Genomic DNA, 22,347 nt, shown 5'->3' on the forward strand with positions numbered 1-22,347 from the left:
ATCAACTTCTTGAGTTGCTTAAGACAAAGGAATTTCGTCATGGAAGAAGAATTTGAATAAAGAAGCAATTAATATCATAAATAATAATGGGTAGATAGTTTTCATCTCTGAACACCTTTTTGAACAAAACATTTCTTTATACAAAGAATATTGCTCATTACGTGTCCTATTCTTAAAATTTTATTTTTAAAAGAATTTAAAAATGTTTTATAATAATTAGTAATTAATATACTTTGATTTGATTTTTATATTTTCCCAACTGAATTGGTGCATTGAAATAAGGAAAGTCAAACTCAAGCATTTTAAAAATATACTTTAAAAGACAAACCAAGTTATCTCAATGATTAAAGGAAGATTGTTATCTCGATAGAACTTATAATCGAGCACCAAAGATTACAATGATGTTTAAGCTTTTATTATCAAATGTTTGAAAATCTTTAGAATATATACTACATTGCAATCACCCTAGATTAATAAAAATATATATACTTTAAAGTTAAAGAGTTAATTCCATCATATGTCCTCAAGCTATGACACTCTTTCTAAATTGGTCCCTATACTTTTAAATATTCTAATTTTATCCCTAAACTATGACTATCATTCTAAATTTGTCCTCAAACTGTTGAACACTTTAGTTTCATCCTTAAACTATATCATTCATTCTAAATTAGTCCCTAAACTTTTTCAACATTTAAATTTCATTCCAAATTATATGTACATACTAACCAGAATTCATGTTAATAAAATCGTTAGGTCAAACTATATTATTATATGTTTGAAAAAGATAAAGTCTAGGTTAAACTATGATTAAAACTAATTGCATATTTGGATGAATTTGGGGATGAAATTGGAAGATTTACAAGTTTGGGAATCAATTTAGAATGAGGGTCTTAATTTAATGATGAAATTGGAACGTTCAAAAGTTTAAGGATTAATTTAAAATGAGTATCATAGTTTGAGGGTGAAATTAAAATATTCAAAAGTTTAGGGACCAATTTAGAATGAGGGTCATAGTTTTGGGGACATATGATACAATTAACTCAAAATAAAAAAGAAATAGTATATAGTTAATTGCATAGAAGGACCCTAAACTATGACCCTTATTTTAAATTGATCATTGAATTTTAAAACATTTGGATACTAGTCTTCAAACTAGTATATACATATATCATACAGAGTCGAGATACTCTATTCAAACTTGAAAATTAATCCACTAATTACTAAAAATTTCAAGTTATTCGAGTTCTATTTTATAACTCAACTCAAATTTGAATTTTTTTCGAGTCGAGTCGAGTTTATGAAATTACAAGAAGTTAATTCGAGTCGAGTAAAAAAAGTCAAATTTTCAAGTTGAGTCGAGTTTTGCTAATCCCTAGTCATGGATTAAATTCCCAAGACCTTAAAAAACATATTAACTTTTTTAATCAATTAATTTAATGACACGTTGCCATAATGATCAAAATAGAATGGTATTGATAGTTTGAAGATTGATAAAAAATGTTTAAAAGTTTAGGGATCAATATAGAATAAGGAATAGTTTAGGGATTGACATATGATGTTTTAAAGTTTAAGTACTAAATTAGAATGGAGGTCATAATTTACAGTAATATTTTATACAATGCAAAAGTCATAGATCAAAGCTAAAGTCATATTTGTAACTTTTCAAAAATTGAGACAACACATTATGCTTCTTAAGACAACAATTTTGGACGTCATTAGAGTGTTTTAACTTTTCTCGTGCATAAAGGGATGGCAATGGGTCGGGTCGGGTCCCGACCCGAAATAATAAAAAGAATATATTTTTATTCAATAAAAACAGTGACTTAATTGATAAAATTATATATAGAGGGGTATTATTGTAATTATCCCTAAATATATAGGGTAAAATTATATATATTTTTGGGTCGGGTCGGATTTTTCCACCCTAAACCTGACCCAAACAGTGCATTTAAAAAAAAATCCGACCTGACCCGAACACGATTTTTTAAAAAAAATTCAACCCGATCGGGTCAGATCGGAACCCGTCGGGTTTGGGTTGAGTTGCCATCCCTACGTGCATAATCAACTTACGAACCTAATTTTCGCTTTAATTTTAACTACAAACCACTAAATTTATCTTTTTAAAGCTAATTTTCATAAAACTTTTTAGAATGGATGATTGTATAGGTATTTAATCTTATTCAGTCTAAAATAAACGACAACGATTCTATTTTGTCAAAACATATATACATTTTCAAGAAATATATTGTTCAACCTAAAAACGATTTTAACAATAATATTTTAATTACGTTTGATAATCTAAAATTAAAACTATTAGTTAGAACTTTTTTCAATGAAAAATATATAAATAAAAATACTATAAAAACTTTAAATTCTTCTCTATAGCTTGTATTTTTATAATTGTAGAAAATATACCATTTTTTATGTTTACTCTATATATTTTTTTTGAAAAATTATTCCTTTTTATTTACTTTTCTTTTAAAAGTATTAAAAGAAATTAACAAAAATCAATAGATTCGGAACATACCGAGATAGGGATGGATGTATCTAAGATACAGGGAGGGAGGTTGTAGTGATTTTTAAAAGACTTAATATAAAAAATATCCAAAAACATTTTATGTGTTTAAATTTTTTCGATTATTGTAGGTGTTTAATGTTATCGATATTATTATTTTAAGTGTCTGGTCCGTCACGATCATTACAAAAATGTATTATTTAAAATGTACCGCGTTTATATTTTTCTTAAAAATTCTATTTTTATAAGTTCGTCCCTTAATATAAAATCTTACGACAGTTTATTTTTTATTATATATTATTGATTTGTTTACCATGATTCGATTGCAATTGTTTTTCTGCTTCTTTAATAAGAAAATGAATTTATTTAAAATTATCATATATTCTCGATATAATTTTTGTTTAAAATTTAATATATATATATATATATATATATATATATATATATCATTAAGGACATATACAAAATTTTATGCTAGTGTCGAAATTATAAAATTTTAAGAGAGAAAAACATATTTTCAATAAAAAAAATACATAGAAAAAGTAAAAAAAATTATATAATAATTTTAAATTTTCAAGAGTGACTGCTCTTCGATCGACCCCTGTATACAATTCTATCTAAATTTATTTGATATAAGTTCAAATACATTATAGTAATACTAATAATTAGTTGATTTAGTGAGATGAGACACTAGATCCATTAAAGTAAGGTCAAAAATTTAAATCCTAACGTTCACAAATGGAACAACTTAAGTTAGGAGGATCGCATTCATCTCAACTAACTCAGATATTAATTTAATTTTATAGGAGAAATGAGCTGTTAGAGTTGGTTGGTTTGAAATTTATTCTTCAATCTTTTTCAACTGTTGGTTCTTGTCCTGTCAATGTGATAAAAATAAAAATAAGACAATAAGTTAAGATGCTCAAACAAAAAAAAAGTAGGTATATACTTGCCGTTGCTGCTCATATACCATTCAGACAACAGTAACATAAATTACTTCAAACATAGATCAAAAACTTAATATAAAAATAAATGTTAAAATTATATGATTTTTCTTAAAATAATGTCTATTTTTTTGAGTAAATCTAAGTGTCTAACGTTATAAATATTATCAATTTAGGTGCATCGGCTTTAACGACAGTTAAATACTTCGTTATGTGACACGTGTCACGTTCTGATAATTTCAGAAAATTTTATTTAAAATATATTTTTTAAAACCTACATTTTCAGAAATCTTTAAAAAAATTCTAAAACTTTGAAAACCTTTATTTCAATCCTTAAACTCATGCTGGCCGCCGCCCTTTGCTGTCGTTGAACCTCCATCCGATCTTACGTCCACCTAACGACCAATAATCCCACAAATAACCACTAGAACAGGAGCCAATAAACGATGAATCATGCGACCCCATGAAGAACAAAGTTGTAAATTGTGAGCTCACGCGATCTTGACAGTCATTTACGGCAAGGATGACGATGCCTAACTATGGTGATAGCAAGGACGACGTCGATGACGACAGTCGTGACTGACAAGAGAGGTAAAGTTAGGGATTTGAGATTTTTAGAGATTTGGAGTTTTTTTTGTAATTTAAGAGAAATTAGGATTTTTAAAATTTGAAAATATTTTTACTTTTTTAAAATAAAATTTTAAAATTATCTAAGGGTGTGTTTGGTTCACGGAATGTAAGATTACCAGTGGGAATAAAAGATTACCAGGGAATAGGATTACTGGGAATGTTGTATTTTGTGTTTGGTTGGTTTAGCAGGAATGTAAGATTATCGTGTTTGGTCAAAGGAATAAAAGATTATTGGAATGTATATTTGACCAAATTGTCCTTATTATATATTTGTATAATATTACAAATTGTAAAATATTTATATATTTTCTTTAAAAAATTAAATTCATAATATTTATATAATTTTTTTACAAAATTAAAAATATAAAAAATATTTAATGAAAGGGTAAAAAAAATTTAACCCCTAAACTTCATATAAAATTTTAATTATAGACTTTTTTTGTAAATCTAAAATAATTTAAGGATAAATTTGTAATTTAACCTTCGTAGAATTTTTATTATTCAATGACAGAAGAAGGATATTTTTGAAAAAAAATAAAAATTTAAGGGCATTTTAGTCCAAAACGCCGGTAATGTTACAATACCTAAGGGAAGGGAGGTAATGACATTCCCGGTAATATACCCCAAAAAATCTACTATTGGTAATAAAACATTACCGGGAATGAGATTCCCAGCCAACCAAACATGGGAATGTGGGATTCCCATCCCATGGGAATCCCACATTCCTTGAACCAAACACCCCCTAAAGGTGACACATGTTACTTAATGGGCTCTTTCAACAGGTGTTACAATCGAGGCACCTATTTTATATTAAACATATATTAAAATAACGATAATTAAATAAAGATAAATGCATTTGTCTTTTGATATTTTTTAGTTTGATCATCAATATTTAATTTATTGAACGATTAATTTAAATAGAATATTATAGACAGAGATAGACGCAAGATTTTATGTTACGGGGTAAACTTATAAAATTTTAGAGATGAGTGAACTTATAAAACTTTAGAGGGCGAAATAAATTATCAATAGAAAATACATATAAAAAATCTTAAATATAAGAGAATTTAAAATTATCAGGGTGACTGCCCCACCCACTTTCAATTTTCTTTTTGTTGCCTTTCCAATTCTAAGGTTTCACCTTGACTAATATGGACTAATCTGCATCGCACACCTGACTTTAGTAGGTGAGTCTTCTAGTAAGAATTTTCTACATACACAAAGACTCGAACTCAAGATCTTGCTTAAGTAATATCAAGCTGCAACCATATTGGTTTTTTATTTCAAATTTAACTATACCTATATTCCATATATATATATATATATATATATATTTATTTATATTTATATATTATCATTATTAATATTTCTTATAATTTAATTTATTAAAAAATTATAGGCTTTTTGAAGAAACAAATTTAAAATAAGCCTAATTTTATTTGAATTATCTATCTTCATTGATAAATCAGCTTAATTTAATTTCTTTAAGTTAATTTTAATTCAAAATTATCTATCGTCATTGATAAATCAGCTTAATTTAATTTCTTTAAGTTAATTTTAATTCAAAATTATCTATCGTCATTGAATAATCTATCGCCAGTGACACTGCATGGTGTTCCCAATTTGTAGTAACACTAATAATGTAAGGTTACAAAATATTATAAATCTGTTACAATCTAAAATATTATTAAGAGCACAATTGTTTAGATTGGACATAATAATATTTTAGATAACCAAGTGTGGACACTAATTTTTCGCCGCTAAAATCTCAACCCACCTCCCCCGATTCTCGGCACAGTCAACAACCATAACCCAATAAATACAGTGTTTCAACCTAAACAAAACTCTAAATCGAACCTAAAATTAGAGTTTTAAAACACTATAAATAAATAGGAAGAACACAAGGAAGGGGGCATTAGTTTCGAAAGCAACACATAATAATGGAAAGGAGAAAATAGAGAGAACTACAGCTAGGGGGAACTCACCTTCGATTCTGAAAATGTGGGGGGGGGGGCAACCTTCGATTCTGAAAATGGGGGGGGGGGGTTGGCAGCAAACAAGGGAGGTTCTTACAAATCCAAGGACGTCAAAGAAGCAATTTCGCTCTACGAGTCCGCCATTTCCAACAAAACTCGCCTCAACCAACACCATTTCAACTCACTGCTTTACCTTTAATCCACTTTCTCCACCGACCCCGACTCAAAAGACCTCGCTTTGCAATATGGGTTTCGAGTTTCTGACCATTATGCCCAAGGATATTCAATTCGCCGCTCATCAGGTCCGGTACCTACGCTTGCGAGCTGTGTGGGGTGTCGTGCACCGAGGAAGGGAAAGCGGTCATCCGAAAACCTTAGAATTGAAACAATCTGAATTGAAACAATATCAATTCTAAGGTTTCGTGAAAAAGAATGAGGGGAGGAGGCAAAAGCAATCTGAGCTTTTGCAAATAAATTGAAAATGTTGCGTGGAAATGAAACAAATCCCACGTGAAAGTGGACTTCGGGGGTAAGCTCTCCCTTTGTCCTTCAAATATTATGGGTAAACGACCTCTGCGGTCCTCAGATTTTGTAGTATTTATACTCTCGTTATTGAGTTTAATTTTCATTTCAATGTAGATTCTAAATTTAATATGTTCACATTTTAATTCCTTTTTATTTATTTATTTATTTAGTTATTTATTATTTATTTTCATGTTTCTTTTCATTTTTTATTCTTTAATATTTAACTTTTTTTTCTTTTTCTTTTTAATTTAAATTAATTTATTTTTTTATTTTTATTTTTATTTTATTTTCATTATTATTATTTTTACTTATCTATTTAATTTAATTTATTATTATTATATTTTTTATTTTTTTCTATGTTTATTTTTTTCTTTTGATTTATTCTTTTTTTTTTCTCATTTTTTCTTTAATTTTTTTATTCAATTCTTTTTTTCCTTTTAACTTTTTTCCATTTATTATTTTAGTATTTTATTTATTTATTTTCTAACATTTTTAACTTTTTTTCAACTAATCAAAAATGAGTAATTTGAATAGAGTTTTTAAATTTCAATTTAAATTTTTAATTTTCGTAATTAAAGACAACCGACAATTTAATTGGTACCGAAAGAGCCGTTCAAGGGTGCTAATCCTTCATTGACCGTAATCGACTCCCGAACCCGACACATTTTTGGTAAAATACAGATCAGATAAGATTGTGTCCGATCTACCTAAATGTTTTTAAAATGATCGGTGGCGAGTCTAACCATTTTCTTAAGTCGAAGCCCAATTCCAGATCCAACCGAAAGACGGTCGCGACACCAAGAATATTATAAATTTATATAATTTTTTAAATTGAATAGAATAACATTTTAAATTAAAAATTATCTTACATTAGCCTTAAATTAGTTATTGCGCACAATAGAACCACGCGAGAGCTTGGCATCCATATCACAAATCAAACTAATTCTTGAACTTGGAAACCTTTGATAGCATGGGAAGTCTAACGAATGACAACCTAACTTAAGATTAAAAAAAAAAAATGAGATTGTCATACAATAGAACTATTCTGGCACCATTTCCTCTTATCTGATAGTAACATCTTCTTATGCCACTTGCTCACGAAATAGCTCCGTGAAAATAGTGTAAAGTGTAACGTTTGAAACTAAATTCACAAAGCCATCATTTTTTTTCCAATTTAATCAATTCGTAAGTATCCTTAAATAATTCAACAGATCGATCAACCATTAATTTCACTGTGGAAAAGGGTCCAAAGAGCATAATACTTTCTCTGTATTGGGGTGAGCATTTGATCGAGTCAAGTCATAGAAATTTGAGTTATTTGAGTTGACGAATCTTATTTTATAATTCGAATCGAATTTAGAATATTTTCGAGTCGAGTTTAGTTTATCAAATTTGAGTCGAGTCGAGTTATTCAAGTTTCTATATAAATTTAATTGTAAATATTTATAATATTATAATAGTATATGATTCCAACTTAAACGGTTTTTTATATCCATATACAATACATATATATTTCCTTTTTTTTTTATTTTTTTAATATGTGATGAACATATATTATATAGAGTCGAATGACTCGACCTAAACTTAAAAATTAATCTACTAGTTATTAAAAATTTTGAGTCATTCAAATTTGATAACTTGACTCGAATTTGAATTTTTCGAATCGAGTCGAGTTTATGAAATTATGACTCGAAATTAATTCGAATCGAGTCGAGTCGAAAAGATCAATTTGGACGGGTATATTTGGGTAGAGATTTGACGGATTTCAAAATATCAATGTTATTAAAATATCATAACATTTTAGATTGAGTACAACCTAAAATGTTATATTTTTACTAATATTTTCGGTTATGCCTCAAAATTATTGTTTTTAACCTTAAATTAAATTGTCGCTCCTTAAACTTCCCCATATTCGACTGATTTCAGTCAGTCTACATATCACTTAGATTGAAGCATCCACATAATTGATGGATAAAATCATTGGCTCCTCTTAATTGAATTTTGATCCTCCTTTAACTCCTTAAGCCATTAATCTTCAGATCATTTAACTACAAGATGAGTTTAACAACTCGTGAGGTTATAATCAACACAAGACCAAAGATGAAGCATAATCATCAATCAATATAAAAGATAACTTAAATTTATTGACTTAAATGAAGGTCGAAGAAAATCAAAGTATTAAGAAACTCCAAATAAAACTAAACCCTCAATAATATAATTATCCTTTGACACACTACAGCAAAACTGTACATTTGCGGCGTTTTTTTCTACCTATAGCGGCATTTTTAAACGCCACAAAAAATACTTACGGTGATATGACAAACGCCGCAAAAGCACCGGGGAAAATAGCGCTGCTAAAGTTTGCGGCGTTTGATAACAAAAAATGCCGCAATAGGCAACGAGATATAGCGGCGTTTGTCCCACCAACGCAGCAATAGGTGTTGAGATTTAATGACGTTTTTCCCACAAACGTCGCAATAGGTGTTGAGATTTAGCGGCATTTCCCCACAAACACCGCAAAATACGTACGTCTATAGCGGCGTTTTTATAAACTCCTCAAAAGGTTAAGATATTTTGTGGCACTTTTTGGATACAAATGCCACAAAAGGTCTGGTATATAGCGGCGTTTTTTTGATACAAATGCCGCGAAAGGTCTGGTATATAGCGACGTTTTTTGGATACAAACACCGCGAAAGGTCTGGTATATAGCGGCGTTTGTCGGATATAAACGTCGCTAAAAGTGTGATATATAGCTGCGTTTTTAGGATACAAACGCCGCAAAAGGTATGGTATATAAACGGTATTTCTTGTTACAAACGCCGATATTGTTTTTGATATTTAGCAGTGTTTTTTTACAAACGCCGCTAAAGAACGCATAATTTAAACAATTTAAATATTTTCTTCGATTACCCCAAATTTGTTTTTTTTAACCTGTTACATTATCCAACAAACAGGACATCAATAACATCAAACTCTATATCCATAACAAGCAACATCAAATCCAATATAATATATAAAAGTTTTCATTAACGTAATATCAATTCAGTTAAACACGGTTCAGTAACATTAACAGACCGCTGATAACATAAATGAGACTATGATGGTGGATTCTGAGGTTACATTTTCTTTAACATCTGCATCATAACATCGAGTCGTTTTTCAAATTCTTGACATTTCTACTGATATGCTACTCTCTCTGTGCTGCCGCTGCTTCATTTTTGGCTTTCATGTTAGCCATTTGTTGTTCAATTTCAGTCAACTTTTGTTTTAAACGACTAACTTCTAATTGGGAAGACTGAGACTGTGATGACATGTATTGAGATGAAATGGATCCAAAATATTTGGTGGGAGTAATGAATGATCATTGACAGCGCATCCGACCATATCTTTCAGGACCTAAAACATCATTAATAGTTTGGTACTCATCCTCATTAACAAGACCTTGACTCGAAGCCGTAGCTTGATACTCCACCTTTTTCTCCCTAAATTTTTCCTAATAATAAAGTAAATAATTAATTCAAATAAAAATGTCATGCTACAGATATAAATAAAGTCAGGTAAATTTAAAACCTCTATCTAATAAACGTACCATAATTTCTACAGCTTCAACAGTCATAGGAGTGCCATCCTTCTTTGTATGTGTCATGTCGAAGAGTTTGATTTGACCAACTTTAGAACCAGATGTATTTTCCTACAATGTACCATAATATAATTAGTTTGAGTTAGTATGTACATGGAATACAAATAAATATGTGAATAATCTATAATACCTCCTCATTAGCTATACAAGCAAAATTCTTCGATCCAGCTGTGTACGTGAACTTTTGTTGTTGCATGCTAGCAACACCAACATGCTCTCGGTCCTACAATGTCAAACAACCACTTTTAATGATGATTTATAAATCGTTAAAATTATTCTTGAAAAATACATCATACCCGTCCTTTTTGTGAACTCCAAAATTTGACTGCATCTTCCCATTGGTACATGAGCATTCCAGATGGGACTGTTTGTAGCTTCTCTTCAAGGCTGAGATCATTCTTGAAGTATTTCTTTTTTAATGATCTCTTGTGGTCTCTCTATCTCTTCTCTAACGCTTGCTTCACATAATCGTCAGAGACCTCTAAAGAAAATTTCTCCTATACAACAAATAAGTGTTCAACGTAAGTATAAATTATAGAGTATCTATTATAATGACATTATTACCTTAATAAAATCCAAGCCTAATTTTTGTTACCAAGAGTTTGTTATACACAATCTAATAATTTATTTCAAATCGAGTATGATACTATTGAGTTTTAGTCCAACCAATGAGTTACATTCCTATGCTAGTTTAGATGTTTAATCTAATGTTAGTCCAAACCTTAAATCTCGCCTTGATGCTCAAACTCAAGTAAATGTTTCCAAGCATAACTATTTGTTACAATCCATTGCTTCTTCATCTACTGCACAGTTTAACACAAATGTGTCTTCTGTTGAGCCTGAAAGAGATAATATGAGCAGTCTTCAATCAATCAGCTATCAATTTATTGAATCATAGGATGATGATATGTTTCAATGTAATGTTAATACTCTAACAATTGATATTGTTCGAAGCACTTCACATGCACCTCCTCAACATTCTGTAATCTTGAAATCTACTACCCATACCATAAGGGCACATCCGATGGTTACAATATCTAAAGTTGGAATCTTTAAGCTAAAGGTGTTTTGTGGAATACTTAGTCATTGTAAACCTACTAACATTCATCAAGCTATGCTTTCAAAAGAATGACGTCGAGCAATAGATAAGGAACTTACTACTTTAGTGGGGGAAAACGTGGGGTTTAGTTCCTTTTTCAAAAGAATGCCACTCTATATTATTGAGAGTTTAAAGGCCATAAAGTCTATGTTATGGTTTATGTAGATGTTGTGGTAATTTGTGGTTCAAATGCAGAAAAGGTTAATGAGGTCATAAGAGAGTTAATTTTATTTTTTCGCTTAAAGATCTTGGAAATGTAAATTTTTTTCTTGGTATGGATGTTCATCATGTGGAAAATGGACTTATTCCAAGTAAAAAAAAAGTATATTCTCGAGCTTCTTCAGAAAACTGATATGTTAGATGCTACTCCAACTCCAACACCTATGATTACTACTCTTTACCTCTCAACAAGTGATGGTGATTCTTTCCCGGATCACACACAATACAGGCAGGTCATAGGTTCTCTTCAACATATATCTAATACAAGGCCTAACATTAATTTTGCAGTCAACAAGGTCAATCAATTCACACACTTTCTGTTAAACAAACATTTGAAGGCGGTTAAACGTATCCTAAGGTATCTCAAAGAAACTATAAATCATGAGCTATTGTTTCCAGCTTTTACATCCTAACTGAGTTAACAAGTTATTCAGATTCAAATTGAGGAATTAATGTGGATGATAAGCATTTAACATATGGGCATTGCATGTTTCTTGGGGTAGTCTAGTAGCATAGAGCTGGAAAAATAAAAATATGGTCTCTAGATCATTTGAAGAGGTAATGTTTAGAAGTTTAGACAATGCAATGTGTGAAACCATAGGGATTAAGTCTCTTCTTGCCTTCATTATCCTGACAGACCAACCATAAATCCATTAAACCAGAAAAAATTAATGACGAACGAAAGCAATAGGATGTCACCTAAAATGCTTTATGGAAAACACATAATTCTCTCATAAGCTTATACTTAAACTACCTAAACAATAAACTCAAAAAACGAATTGAAAATAAAGAGCAAAATCCATTAAAATACAAATAATAATTCACATAAAGATGATTCAAATGTAAATGCATACCTGGAAGCAACCTCTGTTTGGAGGGATTAATCCACCAGAAAGAAGCTTACAATACGAGCATATATATGCAGTCAAAAACCCCGAGAAGAAATATTAAAGTAGCTAAGGATAACATAGGAGAGAGAAACATAAATGAGACAGATTATAATGGATGCACTAGGTCAAAACAACTCAATTTTGCTTTGAAAAGGGTTAAACCAGTCAAAGATTACCAGAATTTTAGCCTTGAGGGGTGACCGGCGGTGCGACCAGGATGATTGGTGGCGCAATGTTGGTCACTAGAGGTTCAACGGTGGTGAGTGGTGCACCAATTTGATGAAGACACACTACTAATCGGATGAAGAATTGGGGATAAACAAATAAGGGATCAACCATAATTGGGGATATCTGATATTTGAATGGACAATGGTGGCATTTATATTAAAAATGCCACTAAGGGACAAAACTACCGCGACGTTTATTAAAAAATGCCACTTAAGGACAAAACTATTGCGGTATTTTTTACAAACGTCGCTAAAGTATATGGATATTGCGGCGTTTGGTCACAAACGCCACTAAAGTACAATGCTATTGCGGCGTTTTCTCACAAACGCCACTAAATTAAGAGTATTTTGCGGTGTTTAATAAAAAAATACCGCTATAAATACCGATATAAAAAAGTAACAAAATTCCTAATTTTTTGCGACGTTTTTCGAAAAATGCCACTATAAACTAATCCTATTGGGGCGTTTGTGCTAAAAATGCCACAAATTACTATTCTATAGCGTCGTTTTTTAAAGAAACGCCGCCAAAGTTTCATTTTGTGGCGTTTGGGTTGTAAACGCCGCTATATTTTTAAAGTTTGTGGCCTTTTCCCCCTAATTTTTTCCTTTAATAAAAAGAGTTTCTTAAAAACATAATAATCTTAATCTCCATAAACTAATCAGAACCGCAGATTCAAAAACAAGAAAAAAAATGAAAATTTAACTACAACCCAAAAATTAAAAGAAAATTAAAATAGAGAGCAGATGTTTAATAAAAAGAGTCTCCTAAAAACATAATAATCCTAATCTACATAAACTAAATTTACTATCATGTAGTTTTATGTAATTAACAGCAACCATACATTTTAATTAAGCCAGAAGTTATGCATAAAAATACTTAACAACAAAATACATTAAAATTTAGAAACATTAAAGTTATGCATAAATAGTCTTCACCATATTATTCACTAGAATTTAGTCTTCATTGCTCCTTCATGGGGGAAATGACGTAAGAAAGTTGTTTTCCTTGTTTGACGACACATCGTTAAGTTTTTCCTCCGTGTAAACTCTATATGGAGAAACTCTTCATCCATTTCACCAAATAAATCCCCTACATCCGGTTCACCAAGAAGGCTCCTTGCGTGCTTCAGTGCTTCACTTGAAACAGATAACGACCTTCCACCTACAATATGAAACTTGATTGGAGGTGGTTTCGGAACTCAATCAAACATTAAATTTTTTTTAAATAGAAGATATAAACGTTTACTTGGAGTATCAGTAGAGGCAACGTCGTCTTCATTGAGGATATATAATGCTTTTGCAATTGAAGATTCTTTTAACGCCACAGAGTTACCAAATTTGGTTATAAACATCGGGTATTTATCCACTCATCTATCATCATTCTCAATAAGCTTCGAACATCCTACATGTGTACGATCTATGAAATTTGAGAGTACAAAATAAAAATATAGCGACAAAAACTTTCAGCGATTATTACCTTGAAGTAGGAGATCAACCATGGAAGGGCATGGAGCAATAGGAGTTCCTTTCAGGTCATCATCGAGTTTCGACGGCAAGACCGAACTGATAGCCTCCCAACAATAATTTGATCCATCGTCAGAGCAAATACGTCACGTAGACATTCCGACGATAATTTCTTTTACTCAAGGCAACACCTGCTCTTTGTACGACAACCATTTGTTCACGTTTTCAAAATCTATTATTTCCCTTTTCGGAAGCAGATCTATTATTTTTCTATTCGAAAGCAGTAAAACACTGCTCCCAAGCAATAAACCAGTAAAACACTATGTATAGATATTGTTTTCCTATTCGAAAACTATTTTTTTTCTCAAATACGTTAGCTTTCTGGGTTTTCCCCATTTTCAGAATACCAACAAAAAAAATGAAAAAGATCAGTAGTGAGAAGAGGGATCAAACCGTGCAATTGTGTTATAGTTCGCCGGTGAGAGGACCGATTTGGTCGCCGGGGCAGACAAAAGACGACGTCGCTTGGAATCGTGTGAGGGCTGTTGTTGTACCAGAGAAGAAACTTTGAGGGAAGAAGAGTTGAAATGATTTCAGGGATCGAGTAAGAGAAAAGGGTGGAGCATATATTTAACATATGGTGGCATTTTAAAAAAAATGCCATTATATCACATGTTTTTGCGGCGTTTATACAAAAACACGCCACTATTGATTAACACTATTGTGGCGTTTGTCTAAAATGACGCTAAAGTATTATTTATTACGGCGTTTGTTCAAAAAATGCCACTAAAAACCCTATACGGCATATGTGGTATAAACACCTCTAAATTACTACTCTATTGCAAAGTTTAGGCTAAAACGTCACGAAATTACTACTCTATTGCAGAGTTTTTACAAGAAACTCCACTATTGATTAACCCTTCTGTGGCGTTTGTCTAAAAACGACGCAAAAATATTCTTTATTGCGGCGTTTGTTGGAAAAACACCACTATTAACAGCCCTATTACGGCGTTTGTGGAAAAAACGCCGCTAAAGTATAAATTTGTGGCGTTTGGATTGTAAATGCCACTATATGTTTAAAATTTGTGGCGTTTACTCTCCAAACGCCGCTACAGAACAGTTTTCCTGTAGAGACAAATGCATCTAATGAGGCTCATATAGTAATAATATCAATCTATTTGATTGAGTTAATTGCATCATATGCCCTTAAAGTATGGCTTTTATTTTGAATTGGTCTCTAAACTTTTAAATATTCCAATTTCATCTCTATATTATGATTATCATTTTAAACGAATCCTTAAATTTGTGAACATTTCAATTCCATACCAAATTATACATATATACTAATCACATCCATTAGTATATACACATCCATTGCTAATAAAATCGTTAGGCCAAGCTATATTATTATATGTTTGAAAAACATTAGGTTAAACTATGGTTGAAACAACTTAAATATTTAGATGAATTTAGGGATGAAATTGAAATATTCAAAAGTTTAGAGGTTAATTTAAAAAGAGGGTCATAGTTTAGGGATGAAATTATAATGTTTAGAATTTTAAAGACTAATTTAGAATGAGAGTCATAGTTTGGGGATAAATTTGAAATTTTTTTTCAAATTTCAAAAATTAGAATTTGAAGGTTTTTTTTTGTACAATTGAAATTTTAAAGAAAATGCTTTTTTTAATATAATTTCGAAAAGAATGTGCATTCACAACCATGATTCTACTACTGTTTGCGGAAAAAAAAATCTTTCACAATACATCAAATATTTTTTTTAATTATAAATTAGGTATACGACAGGCAAAAAGAATATAAAAATTGAAATAATTTAATCAAATACAAAAAGATAATTCATGATTAATTGGTACAGTTTTTACCTTGGTCTATCAAGCAAAACTTGATTCAAGGAACATACAAGAGAGATGGAGAGTAGTCAAAAACGATTTTACTAAGATTCCTCGATTAATCACTTGTTGCTGCTTGGGTCTCCAACTACGATGAATGGTTTCTATGATTCAACTTCCTCTGCATCCATGTCGAAATTAAAATAAATACGAAAACCGTAAGATACGAGACTGTTACTAGGATGCAATCTGACTTGCAATGGGACCGCAACAACGATGCTGATGTCGTGTCTGCGGTAATTGACGCAAACCGTTCTTGGGACTGTCTTTTCCTGCAAAAATGAGGTCGCTCTTCTTATTCATCAGTTTTACAGATCAAAATATCAGCCTTCTTTGCTAGTTGGATACCCTAACATTTTATGCTCACATTGATCAAGTTCATCTAGAATATCAAAGAGCCTGAATGCTCCAATGAAATAATAAATCCGAGTATGATTTTCTTCGGTTTTAATGTGGAAGATCAAAGAATATAGAATTACAGTAAAACCTACCCCAAGAAGGCTTTAATTGAGTTCCACAAAGATGCAACACGGCTGGTCCTTTCGTTTGAAGCCTTGATGGATTTGCTAGCTTCATGCATCCCTAGAAGATACAAATCCCATCAGAACAAATCAAACATTAAAATTTTTAAAGTGCATCCACCAAATTAGGAGGAGAAAGAACCAACACCATCAGAAGGAGAGCTTCTCTTAGATGCTTTGAGTGAAGCTAATTCCTCAACAAGCGCACGTTCTTTGTAGCTATCATTACAGCAACATACCAAGTTGCAGGTAAGGAAAAATTCCCAGAAGACAACCAGATTAAAAACTATTGTGACAATCAATGTTGTGTTTTAAAATCCAGATAAATTTGGTTTCTAGTTTATCTGTGGCACATACTTTTTTTACAGGTCAATATGCATGATTTCCTTGTGGTCAATGTTTGTCATTTAATGCTCAAATATCATGAAGTATAGAGTTTGATGTTATCCCTTTCTTACGAGTAAAGGTATATCAATGAAAAAAAGTGAAAAATAAAAGACATTAATAGATTCAATGAGGATGGCCTTTTTCATGCCAATAGCCTTAGACAAAAAAATGCCTCTAGGCGCACTAGGCGAGTGCATGACTAAATGGGCCTGGAATGTAAGGGTCCGAGGCGCTTTTGTAGTACAATGCTAAGGCACAGGTGTGCCTAGGCACGAGCCTTGACAACACTGAAAACAATCAATATTTGAACTTGAAACAAAGCATGGGTGTAAATGAAGTAGCTGAGTCAAGTTAGTTTTGAGCATATTTGCTCAACAAACACTTGGTTTATTGTGTTTTGCATTTATATATATAGAGCTACTTTTAGTCATGGTTGTATTTAGTAATTCACGCTCTTATTCGGATTTGGTTTAGTTCATTAAATATTTATATTATTTCACTTTCATGTAGGTTTCGACGACAAAGAAAATTGAGTTGGCAACATTTCTCCTTCTATTGATTATTGTGGTTTTCTCACCCTAGTTCTTCTATGCATCTCAATTTCCCCCTCCTCTCCAATTCTTGTTTTCAATTTAAAGTTTATATGTCATCATTTTCCCCTCCCATTCTAGTCACAATCACCTCATTCCAAGGTATCTTCCAACAAGCTTTAAGTTCAATGTTAATCGTGTAATAAAAACAAACTTTTCACTGTTCCTATTTGTAACTATAGAACTAGGCCTCAATAATATGGTACAAAAAAAATTAAGAAATAAGGACCATAGAAACTAAATTACTGCACTTGTAACTATTTAAGATGCATGAAGTGGTAAGTGGGTATTGCCAGAGAAATACCTGATATCTTTGGGGATCAGAACATTCACAATAAAGTGATGATCACCTCTAACTGAAGGTTTATTGATATCTGGAACTCCTAAGCGTGACAGTTTCACCTTATCACCAGGCTGAACCCCACAGGGGATTGTAAGATTTTTAATACCTTCAGCAGTTTCTACCTGAAGTTATTTCAGATTAATGATTAAAAACAAAGATGAGAAAAATAAACTCTCAGGCACGTAGAAAATTAAGGACCAGAAACGCTTAAATCTATAATGAGCTTGCTTAAAGACAAACGGAAACAAATGTATACTTGCTTTGCAATTTTGTACTTGATATGAGCACCAAAATACAAATGCGCGATATCAACCGGAATGTATCCAAAGTAACCATTTTTAAATGGTTTTACCCTGAATTTTTAGTTTGGAGTCTATTGTGGCCATGTATTCCTGTAGCTGTTGACAGAATCTAGCAGATTTTTTACCCGAATTTTTAGTAAGACATCCCTAAAAATCTGGCAATGAATTAAGGAATAATTTCCTAAAAAGCCAATGCAAGCTGTAAATACTGAAATCAATTCTAATTTCTTTGTGAATTAGACTTCCCTAGTTTATGCTAATATTCTAAAATATTTGAACACTCTTGTAGACGATAAAAGGCTGCATTTGATTGTCAATGAAACACAAGTGAAAAATAAAATTCTTTTCTAATTCTTCTATTCCCATAGTAATCTAATTTTAACAGTAGCCCTGCACGAGTCATTTTAGATTGGATGCGTAACATGGCATGATAGCCAAGTAGTTTATTACCACATTTGTCCATAGTAGCCTCAGTTTTTGAAGTTGCATTGTCTTAGGAATTCTAGTGGGCCAGCACTTGGGAACTACTATCCCACATAGGTTTCTTTGGAGTTTTTGATGGACCTATATTCACTTGGACCTCTCTACTTTCCACCCATGGCCTTCATCGGTTGTAGGAAAACAAAGGTTCTAGGCTCCTAAGCATCTAAAAAAATAGGCAATATTAAGAATGTGATTTTCCTAAAAGTTGATGACTAAAACATAGAATGGCCAAAATATAATACAAAAGATGATCAAGTTTTGTATTGGATAACGTCTGTAACAGAAAACTAATAGGTTCAGTTATCAGCATATGCTTTTGGAGGTATTTTGAAGTTAACCTTGAAGCAGGGAGAATTCAAATGCCATGGGGTATAGAGAAAAAACTAGGCTCAACCTTAGCACAAGCTTCTTATTTAAGGGATAATATGACTCACTAACAGCCTCCAGAAATTGGACAAGAATGTAAAAGACAAGTCATGCTCAATCCTACTTTCAATTCTTGCATTCCTAGGCAGGATTCTAAAAACAAAAGGTTGAAAAAGGCATGGACATCATCTTCAACCGCAGTTTATAGCTAATATCTTTTACTTGGCTTTTACTATGTCATAATTTAAAAGGTGCTATTGATCTATGTTTAGAAAAATCATCAAATAAGACGCTTATAATTTAGTATGTTGAGGATTTAAATTTGTTCCTCCAATTGATTTGTGGGTTTCAATGGTTCTAGCATAATGGTAAAAGTCTTAAAGAGGACAAGAATATAATTTAGCATTTTACAACTTAATTCAGTAACATTGTAGTTCTTTATTTCACTGGTAATGTGTATGTTCATTTTCTGAACTCAAAAGTATTTTCATGTATTTTGTGAGAGGTAACGCTTGTGTTCATTCTCTGAGCATATTTATAACCTTCTGTTGACTAAGTGACAGCTTAGCATGTTGGCTTTAGCTAACAAACACCTAATATTGTTAGGGATTCGTGTATTCTTTATTTCCTAGAGTTAGACCACTGTGTAAATATATACCACTGTGAAGGAGAAAAAATTAGACCAATCCAAGTTCATCATGTGCTATTATTATTTATCTCTAATTAAATACCATTAGTACAACCAAAACCCAACAAAACATGATCAGACAAAGCATATAGAGATAGATAGACACTTCATTAAGGAAAAGGTGATAAATGGATAAAAGGAAAGTCATTAGTGAGAGAGTTAGAAACGTAGAGAGAGAAAGAGAGAAAGGTCAGTCTTCCTCCTACGAGAGTTGGACTGTTTTCGTAGACAATCTTAGTAAGAGAGTATCTAGAAGAGTGTTAAGGGATTTGTTTCTCTTCTAGGGCCATGTGGTGAGAGTTTTCATTTCAAATGAGATGAATAAACCAAAGTATAAATATTCCACATTCGCTTTTGTGCTGTTTGGTAATGAAGCAAGTATGAGAAAGGTAATTGAGAATATTAACAGGTCGTGGATAGATGAGAGGAAAGTATTTATTGGAGTTGCAAAATATCAGAAAGATCGATCAAGGATAGTAGGAACATCTCGGTCACTAACTGATGCTTCAAATATGATTACATAAGAAAAATCTAAACCAAAGGAGAAAGCTGAGCTTCCGAGAAGTATAAGGGATGATGAATCATATAAGGATGATGAATCATATAAGGATGCCTTGTTGACGAGCAGCACGCACATGAGGGATTTGGATGATAGAGAGAATAGAAATGATAGTTTAGACAGAAGGAGATGGAAGAAGAATATTTTGGGAGATGTATATTCCTACTGAAAGCTTAAGCTAGGTGAAACGGTCACTAATGGGTATCGTCAAACAATCGTTCGAACTGGAGATTGTTCAGAGTGCTCTGGATAATGAAGGTTTTGAAGTCCATATTGCTAGTTGGGGATACTTTTGGAACTCTTGTGTTGTCACGTTCAAATCAACTGAGGATATGAAGGAGGCTTGGACAAATAAGGGTGAGGTGTTATGTTTTGACCGGTTGACACCTCTGCTGAATAAAGTTGGGGTGCCAATGGCTTATTGTATGGTGGAGCTTTATGGTGTTCCTTTGTTATGTTGGCAAAAGGCTTTTCTGGAAAAGTTAGCTGGGAGTTAGGGGACAGTGGAAGGCATTCAGAAATCGACATTAAGTAGGGAAGATCTCATGATGGTGAAAATTTTGGTCAAGGTGGCAAGCCCATTTGACGTCCCAAAAGTGATCACCTTAGGGTCGTATGGAAGATCTTTCTAGGTAAGTATTAAACTGGGATCGAAATTTAATTTTTTGAGTTTTTTCCAAGAAAATTGTCGGAGAAAGATTCCGATGAAAGTGAAACTGCCATAGAGCCGTGAGAGGAGGAATCTGACAGTCTAAACTCACCTGACAAGGTAAATTCTGTTCGGTTTGTCAAGGATGCACACAAGAAAGTTGACACATGGATTGATCAGGGAGTTTCTTCCGGATTTGTTGAAGCTGGTAGAGGAAATCAGTTTCCAAGAAAAAGCAGAGATGAGAAAGGCATTAATGAAGGGGTGTCAGATTTTCTCAGTTTTGGGAGTAGAAAAATGGGAGAGTATGTTGGGCTGGGCATTAGAAATTTGGATATTTCAAAATTTAGCACACATGCCTAATCAGTGGGTGAGTACTAAGCCTGTTTCTCATATAAAGAAGATAATTCCTACTGGTCCAGCAGTAAAAATAAATGAGCTCGGGTTTGTAAGTCAAAAACAGAGTCTGACTTCTTCCAGCAGTTCAGAGGAAGCATGTAAAGGGTGGAAAAACCCCTGTGAGTTAATAATAGAGGTTGGTTTAGAGGACCTAATAGTGAATACAAAAAATATGGGGTCTGTTGATGGTTTTAATGTGAAAAGCTCAAAGGGTGGTTCGCAAAATCGTTCATCAAGTTCATTATCCATGAATAGTGCTCCGGATTGAAGGAGGATGATCGGAAGTTATAAGAGAGTATATAGAAGGTTTAGGGAAATGAATATATGGCTTTAAAATATGTAGGGTTTTAGTATTGTAACAAAGGGGGATTTAAGTAAACAGAAGAAAAGTGCTATAATTTCAAGATCAGTTCAATCTGAAAATCCAGAGGTTATTTATAATACAGAAGGGGATAATGTTGGGTCGAGGAAGAGGAGATTCAACAAGAGATTTAAAAGGTCTATGATTATGGATGCTTTAGATCAAGTTAGTATTTCTACTATATCTTCCTCAGCTTTTTCATTGTTGTTGGAGGAAGATCTAGCTACTTGGGAAATAAGAAAGATGTTGGGTATATCTTTCAATGAAGGTAAGAAAGCTTTTTTTTTTTGGATAAAATCATGAATTTAGAGAAAGGCTTGAGTGGGGATAGGCGAGTTCGAAGATAATTTGGGGGAAAGTTTGGTATTAGTTCATTATTTTATGATGCCAAATATAGTAATTATGTCATGGAATGTCAGAGGTTTGAGAAAAAAAGAAAAACATCGAGCTGTTCAAAAAATGGTTTCTGAGAAGAAACCATCGATTCTTTTTCTGTAAGAAACAAAAGTGGAGATATTTCCAAGTTCTTTATTGAGAAGAAGTGGTTTGAATAATTTTCATGGGTTTGTTGAATCACCATCAGAATGTTCCTTAGGTGGTATTTTAAGTTGTTGGGATGATAGGTTTTTGAATTAGAAAATCAGCATATCCATAGGAGATTTA

General features: G+C 32.0%; 1 pseudogene; it reads right to left on the reverse strand.

Moving 5' to 3' along the window:
• Nucleotides 1-16,124: 16,124 nt before the first annotated feature.
• The window catches only part of LOC120163186, a 40,902-nt pseudogene continuing 34,679 nt past the window's right edge, over nt 16,125-22,347 (reverse strand).

Source organism: Hibiscus syriacus, unplaced genomic scaffold (assembly GCF_006381635.1).
Source record: "Hibiscus syriacus cultivar Baekdansim isolate YM2019G1 unplaced genomic scaffold, ASM638163v2 tig00111427_pilon, whole genome shotgun sequence".
NCBI lineage: Eukaryota > Viridiplantae > Streptophyta > Magnoliopsida > Malvales > Malvaceae > Hibiscus > Hibiscus syriacus.